At 37.0% G+C, this 16879-nt stretch overlaps 1 non-coding gene across 1 annotated transcript; it reads left to right on the top strand.

Moving 5' to 3' along the window:
* The first annotated feature begins 10139 nt into the window (after positions 1-10139).
* LOC141688355 (small nucleolar RNA R71) lies at positions 10140-10246 on the top strand. Its single transcript, XR_012561801.1, has one exon. It is a non-coding gene; the product is annotated as a small nucleolar RNA R71 (small nucleolar RNA).
* Positions 10247-16879: the final 6633 nt, after the last annotated feature.

Here is a 16879-nt window from a genome sequence, read left to right as displayed (position 1 = left end):
TTTTTCTGGAATACTTTATGACTCGACGGATATCAGTTTATCCTCATCCGTCGAATTGTCTAAATCTCAGCCGTTAATTGCCTGAGCATTATCCATCGAGTATACTTACAGTTTGTAAGCATTAAACGACGGATAATGGGTGAAATTTTTACAGTTTACTTTTAAACGGCTATTTTAGGCAATTTCTATTGGATAATTTACTTTTCTTTATTATTGTTGTCAGTTATTTTTGAGATAGTATAAAAGCTTATTTCATTCCAATTATTATCTTTTATCATTCTCAAATTCAACTGCTGTTATTTCATTCTCTCTCAAGCAAATATTCTCTTTCTCTTCAAGCTTTCATTCTCTAATAATGGCACCTGTAGTAAAGATTATGTCTCAAACTGGGTTCATTTATGAGAAGAACAACTTCACTGCATTGGTCAATAAGGGTATTCAGCAATCAGAGGACTATCACAAGATGATGGACTTTGTGAAGAACTGCAAGCTAAATTATGCCATGCTGGAATCACCCACAATCTTCTGTGAAGTTGTTGAAGAGATGTGGACCACTGCAATCTACAACTCTACTGACAAGACCATCACTCTAACCATCAAAGGTAATGAGTTATGTATCAATAGTGATGTAATAAAAGCTTGTTTCAAGATTCCTAATAATAATGTGACTTCACCACACAATGACACTGATATTATCAATATGCTTAATTTCATGCATTATGCACTTCCTACTTCTAAACTGAGTGATATTAGAAGAATGGGTCTTAGGAAGGAGTGGAGTTTCATGTGTGATGTAGTTACTAAGGTTTTCTCTGGAAAAGTCAGTAATTTTGATTCTGTGAACATTTCCATGCTTAACATGCTATACATGCTAGTTACAGATAAATTATACAATTTCAGTGACCTTGTCTTGTTTGAGTTAGGTTTTAAACTAGGTGAGTTAGCTAAAAGAGAAAAGAATGTGTATTATGCTAGATTTTTCATGTTATTGGCTAACCATATATGTCAAGAGATTGTACTTGAGAACCCAAACAATAAACTGGCTTTTTGGGTTCAAGAGAGAAGACTCATTGCAGATTTGAACAGAGCCAACCATCACAGGGATGTGCCAATGTTCTATTTTCCTGTAATGCAGGCACCTTAGGTAAGTGAGGTAAGTTCATTCATCCCTACAACTGTTCCAACCTCCTCAAATTCTTTGAGTTCAGGAGTAGCTATGGTAACTGTGACAATGACCAAACGGTTGCCTACCAAAGCTGCCAAAACTACTGCTATTTCTACATCCAAATCAAAGAAAACCCCCTCTGGTATCTCTCAAAAGGTACCAGTTGAAAAATCCACCAAAGCAAAAGAGGGGAGTGTCAAGGAGGGTAAGTTAGGTGAGGAAAGGGGTGAACATCAAAGAAACCCCAAGAATAAGGATGGAGAGTTGAGTGAATCCCAGCCTAGCCACACTGCAGTTTCCCAACAAACTGCAGTGCTTTAAAAGGATAAAAGCTCACTTCTAGCTACATCCTCCCAAAAGGATGCAGTTATTGAACAAAGCTCTCAGCCAAGAGCACAGGCCAAAAGGGTTAGGGACACAAGCTCACCCCAAACTTACACAAGAAATAAGAAATCTAAAACCTCTGGGGATACACAGGGCACACACACAGTGCAAACTGGTGCTAAAGACACAGTCCCTGCACTCTCTCAAATTCAGTTTGATGTGGCTCCAATAAATGTGGAGTCACAGCCAAAATCTCTATTTATAGAAGCATCTGAAACACCATACTCACCAACAAACTCTCTGGAAGTGGATATGATAAACACTTCAATCCCTGATTCCCCTTCTTTAACTCTGTTGGGGAAGCCAACATCTATTGCAAGTGAGCATCATCTTTTAGATGATTTGTTGGCTCACTTGCCAATTCTTTCAGATTCTGTTGTGACATCTGTGCCCCAAATATCTTCAATCAACACAGAGTCAACAATAGTTTCTCTTCCCACCTCATTCATTTCTACTCTCTCGATGGATATTGCTCATCCGTCGAGTAGTGATTGTATCCCGACGGATAAGCCTAACAGCAGTTATCCGTCGGATAACATTACCACTCACTCGACGGATATCACTTATCCGTCGAGTATCTCTACACAACTTCAAACTTCAATTATTTCAAGTGCATAAGATTTAGTGGTTGTACAGTCACTCTTAGGACTGAGAGAGGAGAGTGTATTGAGTGAGAGGCTGGGTTGCTCCCAGGCAAAAGGAGAGGAAAAGAGTGAAAATCAGCAATCCATTTATTCAGGATTGGCAAAAGTGAGTGAGAGGAGTCCCACCTTAGTAGGTGAAGGTGAGGGTGTGAGGGTGGGGAGCCAGGGTGAGACCCTGATGCAACAAAAGAGAGATTATGAGAGAAAAGCAGGTACAGAAGCCATAAGGGTGGATCCAGCCATTGCTAGTGAGTCAGTGATTGTGGATGATGCTGAAAAGGAAAGACAATTTCAGCAACATTACAAAGCTGTAATTGATAACATTTCCTTGGATGCTGACACTTTTACTCACCCTGTGTCAGCCTATCAATTGTTGGCTTCTCAGGGCAATGTGGAGGCAGAACAGACTTTGAACTTAGTACACACCTCAGAATCTCTTCAAAGAGATAAAGCTGTTGTCAATAGGATGCCTTCTCAAGCTGGTGAGCCATCTGAAGAATTTGAAGTAGATTCTAATGATGATGACTCTATTTCTTTGGATGGAAGCATGAACTTAGGGGGAGATGAAGGCCCAAGTTCTGTTTCAAATTTACCTGAATGGGCATGGACAAAGGAATCTACACCAGGACAATATGGTGTATCTTTAGTTAAGCAAGTTATAGCTATTCAAAAGGCCCTTCAGGAAACTTCAGATGCTGGTACCAAGGCTATTCTTCAAGCTCACCTAGACTCTCTACATCTCATGAAGATCCAGCAATTAAGACAGAATCTGAGTGTGGATGAACTCAAAAAGGGTATAGCTGACTTGAAGACCTATAATTCTGAGAAGCTGGATTCAGTCATGCCATATGGTACCATGCAGGATCTATTACTAAGACTGAGGAGAGAATCAGATTCTAAAAAGAAGCTAGCCAAGGTGGAAGATAGAGTTCAAGTTATTGAGAATTCAGTGGCTACCCTTCTTCAAAATCAACAGACTCAGACAAATTTTCTCATGCAACTGGCTAAAGCACAAGGTCTAACTCCTCAACTTGATGATAACAAAAAGGGGGAGAGAGAACCAAGTGAGGGGGAGAAACTTCAAGTTCAAATCAGCAAAGTAATTGTACCTTCAATTACTGTCTCCAAGCCACCAGTTGCAGATGGTATAGATCTAATTAAAGCAGCAGCAGCAGCAAACTTGAAAGTTGCTGAAAAAGAAAAGTTGAGTTTGATCAACTGGGAAAAGATTGATGAGGAGATACATAAAAAGTTTGAACTTGTCAAGGAGCCAGTTAAGTCAGCCATCCATCACTCTCAAGTCAAGCAAATAAGTGTGAATGAGATGAGCATGAATTATCTGGAAAGAGGACAATCTTCCTGCATTCAAGTCTCCAAAGGCTGAAACAATTCTTAAACCAAGGGTAAATTATCCAAAATCATCTTTGAAGAACCCCTTGGACACTGCGTATGAGACACCCAAGCCTGATGAGAAGAAGCTTCTGTCAAGATCAATTATCTTCTATAAAGATCCAGCTGATTCAGCTTCAAAAAGGAGAATTGCTAAGATAGTCAGAAATGGAAAGGAAATTTGTGTGGTAGCTGGACATCCACAATTTGCTCAAGCAAAGAGAGAAGAAAAAGCCAGATTAAAGCAGGAAAAGAAGCAAGCTGCTCTAGATGCAAAGAAGTCTAAACAAAAGAAAGAGCATATTGCTATCTTGGCCAAGCTACAGGCTGTGAATTCATCTCAACAAATTCCCTCTCAACCATCTGAAGCTGCTGAATCAAAGAAGCAAATTGAAGAACAGAAGAAATCCCCAAGGAAGAAAGAATTGGCTAGAAGAACAAAAAGGAAACTGGATATTGTTAACAAGGAATTGGAAGATCAATTTCCTAAGGAACCCATACCAGCTTCAACTCAAGCATCAAAGCCCTCTGTGGTATTTGAAGACATAAGGGTGGTGGATCCCTACAGAAATATTCATGGTGAACCTATTGTGCCAAAGGATGAGCCAATAGAGTGGGATAACATACCAATTTCTAACTTCAGCTTACCAATCCTTAGCAAGCCAAAAAGGACAAAGTCAAGGGCAGTCAAGAAAGTGAAGCTGTCACCTCTCAAATCCAAATCAGTAGTTAAAGCTCAACCCAAAGTCAACAGGGGAGACTACTTGTACTTGTGTGACATCAAAGAATTTTCAGATCTAAATCTTTATCTGGATGAACTGGATGAAGTGAAGGGAATTGATGCATACAGGAACCTACCTGAAAGGTTAGTGTTCAAGTACAAAGGAGGAAGGGAGATTCAGTGGCCACTTCACAGGATTCTTCAAGAAAGCCAAGCTGTATTGATTAAAGTTTATTCATCCTTCAAGAAGAACTTTGGGTTCAATGTAACTGCAAGAAGACTAGTATTGAAGAAGAATGAAGAACTAAGGAGTATTAGAGCTAAAGATGCACTTCCAAAGACTCTAATCATCCCATACACAGGGAGAAGAGTGCATCTAAGGCCCTACTGGCTGATGGAGTTCATAGATGACAAAGGTGTGAGAAGATTCTTTAGGTTAGAAGACCAATTGAGTATCTCTAGCAATGAGACTCTCTTGGAAATGCAAGAAAAGCTAGATCTCTCAGAATCTGATGAACTGGAATTCCACAGGCAACTCCAAAATCAGATTGATGAAAACAACAGAAAGCTTGGAAGAAGATCCAGACCTTCAAGAAACTAGAAAAATCTGCTCAGGCTAGAGGAGCATCTTGAAAATGACTGTGAGCCAAACCTTGTACATTTCGATTATTTGAAGCACTTTCAGTATTATCTGCTTATCTTTAAAGCTGTATGTTTAGGATGTTTTGTTATCATCAAGTATCTCATAATTTATGGCTACAATTCCAGTAGACATAAATTGGGGGAGATTGTTGTGCATATGTTGTGGACTTGATGATTTCATAAACAAAACATCTAAGTAGATTTTACTTAGTGAAATAATGTAGCACTCGACGGATAAGAATTATAGTCCCGACGGATAACTCATTATAGTCCCGACGGATGTTAACTCATTATTCATCAAGTGAGTAGCTTATGTAATAATAAGTCTGTAACACAATTCTGTATACATCTTTGTATAGATTCTATAGTAGCCTATAAGTCATGTTGACTTTAACTAGATATGCATAATAGGTTGATTAATTTTATATAAATGATGTCTTGTAATTCTGCATGAGTGAAATGAAGTCAAGTGCCAAAATAGCTACCGACGGATGATTAACAAAGCCATCGACGGATGATCAAATGACTATCAACGGATGTTTAGTATAACAGTCGACGGATGATCAATAAAGCCATCAACGGATGTTCAGAAAGTCGACGGATGATCATATATCCAACGGATATTCATAAAATCCAACGGATGATCATATAAAGAATTCAAACAGCAGTTGAACAGTGAAAGCTAAGCACAGCCGTCGAGATGTATACAAATCTACTGTGGAAGCCCATTAACTGGGTAATAGAGGACGAAAAGTAGCAAAGCTTAAGACTGATAGTTTTTATATTTATTCAGTATTTTTGACTCTTTAATCTTGGTAATATATAAACCAAGAACGTAGCAAATAAAAAGTGTTGAGAAACAAAAACAGAGAAATCTTTGTAAGCAGAATTATTAGCATTTCCCTGTATTCTCAGCAGTTCAATTTGTAAGCAGCTGTGAGCATTCTTGCACACAGAGTCCTCTCGATATATAATATATATCTCTGGTGGAATTGTTTAAATCCACCAGAAAGTTTTTAAAGACTCTTGTTTTTAATTACTTATGTTTTGATTCAATTAAGTTTTTATTCCGCATTGTGCTAATCAAAACACTTACATCTATATTCGAGTTGAACATTTTTATTTCGAGAAAAAGGTTCAAGAATTCCATTCAACCCCCCTTCTGTAATTCTTGCTATATTTTTAAGGGACTAACACCTCTGGTTAGACCTGGAACTCAAGCTTGTCCTGGTCTAGCTGAAAGAATTAGGATATGAAACAAGTATGAGCGAAAGAAATGCTCAGCAAGCAGTAGATATCTTATGATTTAGAACAATAACAACAATATATCTGATGAACAAAACCAAACCACAATACCTGAATAGTATCAAAAACTGATATAAGTTTTGATAATAAATAATACTTTTATAAATCTTTTTGTTTTGGATCAGAATCCTCGGACGACGGTATGTTGCCGCCGGTGATCAGCCGCGGAGCAACACCGGTATGCCGAAGCATATCCAACTAAACAAACGGGGAACCAAAGGCACATATTGGCCTAACGAGGTATTATAATCAAGTATAATACATGGCTCACACTGGACCGCCGCCACGGCCTCTTACGCTACCATCCAATCCATAAAAACAATTTTCCGTCAAAGGAGTCGAATCAAATGACATCCTTAACCATATAACTCCCCACTTCTCATGGTCCCGAGTTATCTTAACAACCAATGGCGAAATAACTAGAACAATTAGTTATTCACTAATCTCAAATCAAATTTTTACTGTATAGAGTAATTTGTAGCGAAATGTCAAAATGTTTAATTATTCTGAACTTAGAATAGTATAGAAATTGAATAATAAAGTCAGAATTATCATCACTTGAACGATAAGTGAAGATATAAATGTTTGCAGAATAAGATTCATAGTAGTATCACTTGAATAATAAGTGAAGGTAGGTATATTTGCATTATATAATTCGAAATAAACATCACTTAAATGATAAGTGAAGTTAAGGTACTTGCCTGGTATGCTCAACAACTTCTTACTATTATTCTGGCTTATAGCTGCTGGCTACTATCCCCGTCTAACACTTGACCGCACTCCTTGCTACTTGTTTCAAGAAATAAAAGGACTAACTTAAATGGACAGAACCAAACTCAATCGACATAACTATACGTCTTGACATCTACCCGATCGTTTATAACTAAGCATGGCATTTTAAACTGTAAACAAATAGCATGCATATCACATAGCACGTAATCATGGTATTCGTATAACACGTAATCATATATTTCATGCAACATATAAGTCAGATCATTAAAAGATGTGTCTTAGTGCGTTCAGAATGAAAATCAAGCCAATATTAGCATTTACCGATCAAATACCGACTCAAACTGATACACAAATCAAATGACATTGCAGTACAAAAGAAATTAGGACTCAAAAGTATTTTTATTGAAAGCTCAATATTTTTCTGAGTCTGTACGCGTTCGTTTCGTATTAAACGGACGAAGGGTTTAATTATTATGAATAAAATAAGAAATAAATGGAAATAAATCAATTAATAATAATATCAATTGATTTTTAAATAACAAAATATAATTTTTAAAATCCTAAAATAATTTTTAGAAATTATTTGAATTAATTATAAATAATTTATATTTATTTAACTATTTATAAATAAAATTAACTTATTAAATGATTTTTTAATCAATTAATTGAATTCATAAATAATTAACTAAAAGAAATTATAAATATTTAAATCAAATTAGATTTTTGAAAATAATAAAAGAAAATAATTTTAGAAATTTAAAATAATTAAGAAAATAATTTTTTTAGAATTTAAAAATAATAAGTAAATGATTTTTAGAATTTAGAAAATGAATTTTAAAATAAAAGTAAAAAGAAATTACTAGAAACAGGTTTTGAAAATAAACTTTGGAGATTTTTGGATTGAAATCGGGTTTTACTAAAAGAAAACGGGTCGGGCTTCAAGAAAATCCGGGTTGCCAAGAACAACACACCGGAATTCTGGAAAACCCAGAATCCGGTGACTTTTCCGGCAACCCCGGAAAAGTCCGGCAACTCCCCGACGGTTCAAAACAGAATGGTTTCAACATAATTTCGTGCGGATTCTACTCAACATCTTCCCAGCAACTCCAAATCAACCATCCAACCTCAAACGATCAAAACCCACTCGATTACGGCGAGTTTAGCACCAAAACCGGCGAAAGTCCGGTGAACATCAATTTTGCTCAAAACTCAACAAAAACTTATGAATTCGGTATCAAACGAAAGCTAAATTCACACCCAGACTATCAATAATCTTATAAACATCAAAGGATTAATAACAACCCAGAAATTCGTTTAAAAAAATCCGACATACCCAAAATTCGGCTATAATCATCCTGAACTACATCATCACCAAAAATCATATAAAAAAATTATGTTAAACATGTTAAAGCTACTCATATCTTTAGAAACAATCAAAAATCAACTGAAATCACAAACCCAAATCGGGTCAAAATGATGAACATCGTTTTTGAGAAAGGAACAACCTTAATCCATGATTCTGGTACCAACAGATAGGGTTTAGCGAGAGCTTCAATTCGGCTATTTGAGTGTCCGATTTGGTTTACTAAATCGATCGAAATCAGGGATTGAAGTTGAAGAAGAAATTTCACCCCCAAAACCCAAGGGTTTGTTCTTGATTAAAAATTCTGAATTTTCTGAAATTTTTACTAATTAAAATGAATAAAAAAAATCAGTTCCACTATTTATATTATCTGAAAAAAATCAATACCCTAAAATCACTTAAGGGTGTTTTTATCCCTAAATTACAATAATTTAGTCCCAAAATAATAATTACGGGGAATAATTTTTAAAATGATAAAATACAAAATTAATGTCAAAATTCCCCAAAAATTACAAATAATTCGAAAATACAAAAATAAAGGGTATTTGAAATACGAATGATTTTATAAAAATAAAAACATGGATTTTGTGGGATCTGACGTCCCGGTGGGGTCCCGGTCCGTTGATTTTTGAAAAACAGAAACGATCCCTGAATTACCAGAAAAACCCGAAAACACCTAAAATACATTCAAACGCGCATAAATTGAAATAAAACAAGTACCTTAATAAAGACGCTAATAAATACGCGTCCCGATTACAGATAAAGTCATATATTTGCAGTTTAAACATATATTAATTAATCAAAAAAATTTATAGCCCGCACAGAAACACACATAACAGTTATAACACCTGGCAATAATCACTTTAAATTTATAAAACACATAATATTTATTTATTTAACATATAATATTCACATAATTTTCCCGGATATTACATATTAACCTCAAGAGGAGTGTGCTCAACAATAGTCTTCCTTGGTTCCACTTCTACTTCCTGTTACTTTACTTCTTTCTCAGCCACAGCTTCTTCAGTCAACGCTTGAGTTTGTTCGGGATTTTCAACCTTTTCAGACCTCAAAGTGATTGCCTTTACCTGCTCCTTAGTTTCCCTCTTTCCTGGAACTTCAGTGTCACTAGGTAGTGTACCAGGATGACGATTTAGCAAGGCATTGGCAATTTGTCCAATTTGATTTTCCAAGTTCTTGATAGAAACACCTTGACTTTTGCACATAAGCTTCAACTCCTCTAATTCAGATTTTTCATTAGCTTATTGTGGTTGCTGAAAACCAGGGGGGTTGTACTGCTTAGCTGGATACTGTCGATAAGGCTGTTGAACCGTATTTTGAGCGTTGTTCAAACTGAAATTAGGATGACTGCGGTTGTTGGGATGATAAGTGGCTGACACAGGTTGTTGTGAACGCTGAAAGTTGCTCACGAACTGAGCTGATTCACTAGAATTTGCGTACTGATCAGTCTCATGGGCACCAGCACAAAGCTCAGAGATATTAGCGATTTGATTAACTCCATAATTAGGTAAAGTGTCCACCTTCATCGTCAAAGCCTTAAGTTGGGCAGCTATAGTAGTTGCTGCATCCAACTCCAGAATTCGTGCCACCTTTCCCTGAGCCAGTCTCTGGGAAGGATTTTGATACTCATTAGCAGCCATCAGTTCAATAAGTTCATAAGTTTCATCGTAGCTTTTAGCCCACAAGGATCCTCCTGCTGCTGCATCAAGCTTGGGTCTAGAAGTAGCACCCAATCCATTGTAGAAACAGTTGATAATTATCCAATCAGGCATGCCATGGTGTGGGCACTTCCTTAGCATCTCCTTATATCGATCCCAAACCTCACACAGAGATTCTCCAGTTTGCTGAGCAAACTGAGTAAGAGCATTCCTGATTACAGCAGTCTTCGTCATAGGGAAGAATTTAGTGAGAAACTTTTGAGCAAGATCTTCCCAAGTGGTAATAGACCCTGCTGGTAGAGAATGTAACCCGCACTTAGTTTTGTCCCTCAGAGAGAACGGGAAGAGTCGCAGCTTGATGGCATCTTCAGTCACATCATTGAACTTGAAAGTATTGTAGATCTCGATGAAATCCCTGATGTGCATATTGGGGTCTTCAGTAGGAGAACCCCCAAACTGAACTGAGTTTTGTATCATCTGAATCGTGCTTGACTTGATCTCAAAAGTGTTAGCCCTGATGGCTGGCCTGATGATGCTTGACTGAATGTCATTGATCTTAGGCTGAGAATAGTCCATCAAAGGCTTGGGATTTTCTGCTTGATCACCCATCTCTACTAAAGCTGGTTCTTCGACTTTCTCTTCTTCTTCTACCTTCTTTTCTTCTTCAAAAACTTCCTTTCGAACCACCATAACTTCTTCCACGGCTTTATCCAGAGTTCTCTTAAGTGTACGCGAACGCGTATGTATACACCCTCGCTAGAGTATCTGAAATAAGCAAGCAAACGAATAAGTAACAATATCCAAGTCAATGAACTTTAACGACCACTGATGGAAAGAAAATGAACTATAAATTAACACTGCAGTCCCCGGCAGCGGCGCCAAAAACTTGTTAGTCGCTAAACACGCGCTAATAATACACACAATTATACGCGTTCACAAGTAATATAGAATCTTTTCTAGTTCGTTCCCACAGAGACTGACTTTGGTTAACTAATTAATTTACGCACTTAAGCAACAATGTATAGTTATTATTCAATGCTAAGACGATAACAAATTGAGGTTGTTTATAACTAAGAATTAAACTAACAATTATAACTAAGAAAATAAGATTGACTGAATTAATATATATTAAAAATATGGGATTTCAACTTCATTAAATATTTCATTCAATAGCCTTATTGTTCTTATTCTTAGCATGCAATGGTGATGACACTAATCAGATAACACGAAACTGATAAACGCCAACTTTCGTTGTACGAATACCATACTACCAGACATCCACAAAAGAGATAGAAGCTGAATATACACCAATTAAATTGAGACCCTATATGTCTATAGAATTTGACAACATAACAGTTTAAGCACAAGTTATCTATCTTGATTACATAGGGCAAGTAAGATGGTTAAAATTACCTACGAATCATGCATAACAAATACATGAACCTATGCTAGCATGGCAAGTTATAATCCTTAAATTAACTTTCGCTTCATTAAGAATTAACACACTATCTTATAAGTTCGCGACGCTCATAAGACAAATACGCACAACTAATACTAGGTTATCATACAATCACCACATACTAAGGCATCTAAACAAATTAACTAAAGAAATCCATAAATAAATCCGCTAGAACCCCAAGATAACGATTAGCCCATAATCGGACTCATCATCAATGTGGGTTCCGATGAAAGCATGGTATAATAAACGTAGTCTTTATAAAGAATAAATAAAACCAAGTATGAAATAAGAGTAAGGTTCACAAATAAGAAAACTAGCATCCAAGTAACAACTTAGAACAAAGATTCACAAGTAAAATTAAGATCTTCTTCGTCTTTATTGAATCGTGCTAACACGGTCTTCTCACGGTTCTCCTTGATAAGTCTCTGGCTTGATATATTATTAAAAACGGCCTAAAGTTATTTATATAGCAGCCCTAATCAGCAGAGAAGTCCATAAATCAGTCTTTTATTCAAGACAGGATTCTTGAAACCCAACCTGGCGCGGCCGCACGTTTGATCAGCGTGGGCGCGCTGGCTCTCTGAAGTTCGGGCGCGGGCGCGCGCTTGATCAGCGCGGCCGCGCTGGATTTCTGCAAAAACTTTTACTTCTTCTTTTTCTTGCAGATTTAAGCCGGTCTTATAACGACTCGTGTATTTTTTTATTTATTATTTTATACTCGGAAGTGTAATAAAAGTTTGAGTAAATAAATAAAAGTTGTGTATTGATTTGGTAATGGTTACTGATTGTTATTTAATTATTTATGATTTGTTGATATGTGGGATTGGAATTATGTGAATTATTGGTGAGTTATAGGATTTTATTTCGCTTGTAAAAGTGTTTTTATTGTAATTTTAATTCCATAAATATTTGGATTGTCTTTAAAATTGGTTTTCTAATTCTATAATTTTAATAATTATTTTTAGGACTTTATAAAATTGAGAAATCCATATTTTGTTAATTATTCATTTTTAAATGATTTTTCGAGTGTGTTAAATGCTAAAATCCATATTTAATTATGAGAATCTTTAAAAATTATGAAACTTATATTTTATTAAGTTTGTATTATTCTGAGGATTTTAAAATTATTTTGGAAATTTTTGGAAATCGTTTTACCCGCGCGTTGTTTCGTTATTGGTTAAAAAGCGGGTATAAAGCGTACCTTAAAAATTGTTTAAAAATTTCGAAATTTACGTTTTTATTTACTTCGGGATACTTATAATATTTTAGCACTATTTTCGTAATTTTCGGAGGTAGTTTTATTTGCACCTCATTCCGTTAATTTCGAGTTTCAGGTACAAAACAGACTATCAACCCTTCATAATTATCCCAAACTCTACGTGTCAGCATTTCAGAAAATTAGTACTACGTGTTGCAATTGTAGTACAGGAGAGAAAAAAAAATATAAATAAAGTAAAAACAAAACCCCCCCACCCCCTGTTCTCCCCGGCTCACTCCACCATATCTCGATTGTCTCTCTCTCGTTATCTCTCATCTTCGTCTCTCATCCTCTCTTCTCCACTCACAGTCTTTCTTCTCTCCTCCCTCCTGTTCTTTCGCCGCCCCTGTTCTTCCATTTCCGCCGCTTTTCGGTGAGCTTTCAGCCGGCTATTCCGGCGAGTTTTCTGGTTTCTTCTCTGTGGATGCTTATATATATGCATGTAGGTTGTATGTATATGTTTAAGTTGTGGTTACCTTTGGTTACCTTGTTTCTGTTGTGTTGCTCTATTTTGTGTGGGTGGTTCTGGTGGCGCGTGATGTACACGCGCGGTTAGGGTGTGTTGTGTGCAGTCTGTGTGAAATTCTGTTATTAATTTACTAATTAATTTTAATTCTTTCCTTGTTATGCAGGAATTGTTTGATAAATATTCGTGATATTATTAATAATTCGTGCAGGAAATATTTTGAAATAATCGGTAGAATTTATTTGGATACCCGAATATTTTAGGGCACCAATAAATTTTGCCGCCGTACCGCGATGACTCGTGACGAGCGGACGGTGGACGGTGATGACGATATTCTGAGTCCTAAATTTTATAAATAAATAAAATGATTTTTCATAAAATATTTCTGGATTTAAATAATTAATTGTGATTGGTGTTGGGATGTAAGTTGTATAAAAGGATGAAGTAATATTGTGAATTGTGTGATTGATGACGTCGATTGTAATCGACGGGTAGTTTTATAAATAAAAAAGATGCTGTCAAAATTTCCTAAAAATATGTATTCAAAAATGTACATAATTATATTTTACATATTACCCCTAACAATATTTCCGACTACGTGACTATGTGATTACGGGTTTATGTGTATAATATTGATACGAGTCGGGTTATCGAATTGAGTTGTTAGAATTTGAGGATATCAAGTATGTCGGTGTAACTGATTAGGGTATTCTGTATTTGTAGATTCCGAGCGAGTTTTCTCAGGACTAAAGTCAGCGTGAAAGCTACTTAGGGTTTTGTAAAGCGTTGCAAGGCAAGTACCCCTGACCATTCTTTTATGATTCAGTATATATGAATAACTAAATGTTTTACTTTCGTAATGGAACAGAAACATTTTAAGTTATGTATCCTCTGTATTTGAAAACGTTGTTTAAAATTGTGTTTTGGGAAAAAGTAACTTCTGAAAACACCTATCTCTAAACGTGATTTAAATGAAAAGAGGATTTGAATAGTGTGCTGTGATATAATGGATTTTGAAAAGAGATAGGTAAAAGTGATGATTTTGAAAACTGAATTAAAATGATCAGATATGGGATACGTTGGGGCCAGAGTAGGCCTATTGAGTTGGCGTAAGAGGCTAATTCGGTTGCGCGCACTGTATAATCGATTAGTCCAGCAGGTCAGATACCTAGCTAGTCTCTGAGTTCCGGAACAGGTAATTGAAATGGCAGTTGGAGCCATGAATAAGATCGCAGTTGGAGCCGTCTAGTGTTGATAGCCTGATCAGCTGTCTTCATATATCCATACGTATCTGATTTGGATTTTGTGATTCCTGTAAGAGTACGGGTAATTGGTACAGTGATTTTATAAAAGTGACTGGTATGCTAAAATTGGACTCTGGTGTTTTTACAGCACACTGCTACATTGTTTTAATGAAGCATGCTAGTTAACGATATCCAGTTTTTTTTCTCTAAATTTTGTTGTATAATGTTGATATCATAATTACAGTTTTGTTCCTATTATTGTTGCATTACTGATTTATCCTGTTATTCATATTTTGGTACTCTGAGCGATTATGCTCACCCTTGCAAACTGTTATGTATATTTCGCAGATGCCTAGAAGATCAGTCAGACCGACCTATGTTCCCGCCCCTTCTGGACCCGGCTCCTCTGAGGTAGTTTGTATCAGACCATGAGGTCTGAGGAGTTGCTGAATAAAGTTTGTGTGTCTTAGATGTTGAATAAAGAGTCTGTAATAATGAGAACCTGAATTATACTTGAACCTGAATCGGATCTTGGTTCGGGGTCAAGTTAGTATATTTTAATAATAATTCTGTTGTTTATATTTTTGGTAATTGTGTTTAGTGACGTCAACTCCTGACCCCGGGGTTGAGGCCGTCACAGTTGGTATCAGAGCTACAGGTTCAAGTCCCTGATTCAGGTTAGGAATTATCATAAGTAGGTGATAGCGTGAGTCTTTAAGTGTGAGTCAACAACTCATATAGAGGAGCAAACCTTTAGAGTCAGTCGAGGGTTCCGACGGCGTTACCCTGGCATCTATTAAATGTTTTGATAGAATTGCCTTGACCTGGTTGTGTCTTGCCTGTATATTTATTATGTTGGCAGTGGCCTATTGCGATCTTGAGTTCTCCATCTCGGGCTTCTGATTCGGATAGCTCAGATTCGGAGAAACCCCTTGATGCTGTTACCGAGGAGACCCCTATGCCTTCTCCCCTAGTTCCTTCTTTTGTACCTCAAGACATCCCTGGATCTGGTCCTCGTCCCCGTTGGGTACGTAGGTCTCTGTCTGCTGTCAGGGATTTCCCTCCCGGCTGCGGTCCCAGTTCTTCTATGATGAGACCTCCGGTACCTCCTGTGGCCCCTAGTGGTACTTCTTCACCGATCCCTTATCATGTCCATAGGGCGGTGAATACTTCTTTTATCAGAGAGCAGAGTCCAGAGTTTGCTGCTCAGTTGGACCAGGTACCTATTGCACCATTTCAGGGTATTTCTGCCCCTTCCCCTGAGGTGCGAGCCCGTGTGAGAGCATTGACCCAGATGGCTATCGAGATGGCTAGATCTGTTGACCATTTCATTAGTTCAGAGTTCAGAGCTGTGCAATATCAGGACCTAGTGAACTGGCTAGTGTTTGAGCTAGATTCCATTGGTGGCAGTGGTAGTGGCTAGACAGAGCTGCTATAGAGGGATGCAGAGCTCAGAGTGACTTCTAGGAGTTCTGTGGTTGTTTTCCTTGTATATGTACATTATGTTGTGATAGTTTGTAGTAGGCAAGGCTGTTATGATAGCCAATTTTGGTATGTATTCGGATGGTTCTTTTTAGTTGGATTTTCAGTTGTACTAGTGGATTCTGTTGGTTATTGTATTCCAGCTGCTTTATCTTATTGTTCAGTTTATATATATATATATTGTGTGTTGCTATTATTGTTGTTATTATTATTGTTGTTTCTGTTGCTGGCATTTTTGGATCATAATCATTCACTCAGGACAGATCCAATTTTAATGAGGGATGAGAATATTGTCTTAGTGGCAACGCTCTCCTGATTACATAAACATAAAGTGTTGGAGCAATCCATTTTCTTATATATGACTGTTATGTTTCAGGAGATGCCACCAAAGAGAAATACTCAGCCCAATAACGGGTCTGCTGGGGATCTTTCCGTGAGTGACATGATGAATTTGTTGCGTCAGCAGTCTGTACAGCTGGCCCAACAACAACAACAATTCTAGCAGCAACAGCAACAATTGCAACAACAACAACAACATCAACATCAGCTCATACAACAACAACAACAACATCAAATCCAACAGCAGCAACTACAAATCCAGCAGCAGCATGAGATAAGAGGGGCAAATCAGGATGTTAGTTTTAAGTTTTTTCAAGCAGTGAAGCCCCCAGAGTTTAAGGGAGAGGTAGATCCTGTTGCTGCCAGGATATGGTTAAAAGAGATGGAAAAGGCGTTTGCGCTCACCAAGGTGAGTGAGAATTTAAAGACTGATTATGCTAGTTATTTTCTAAGGAATGATTCGAACTATTGGTGGGAATCTACGCGAGCCCAAGAAGGAGAAGGTCCAGTACCATAGACCAGATTTACAGAGTTGTTTTTGGAGAAATACTTTCCAGATTGTCTCCATACTCAAATGGAAGTGGAATTTTTGGAATTGAAATAA

This window comes from Apium graveolens, chromosome 9, assembly GCF_009905375.1.
Source record: "Apium graveolens cultivar Ventura chromosome 9, ASM990537v1, whole genome shotgun sequence".
NCBI lineage: Eukaryota > Viridiplantae > Streptophyta > Magnoliopsida > Apiales > Apiaceae > Apium > Apium graveolens.
Note: the sequence above shows the minus strand (reverse complement) of the source record. Positions and strands in the feature narration are given on the sequence as shown.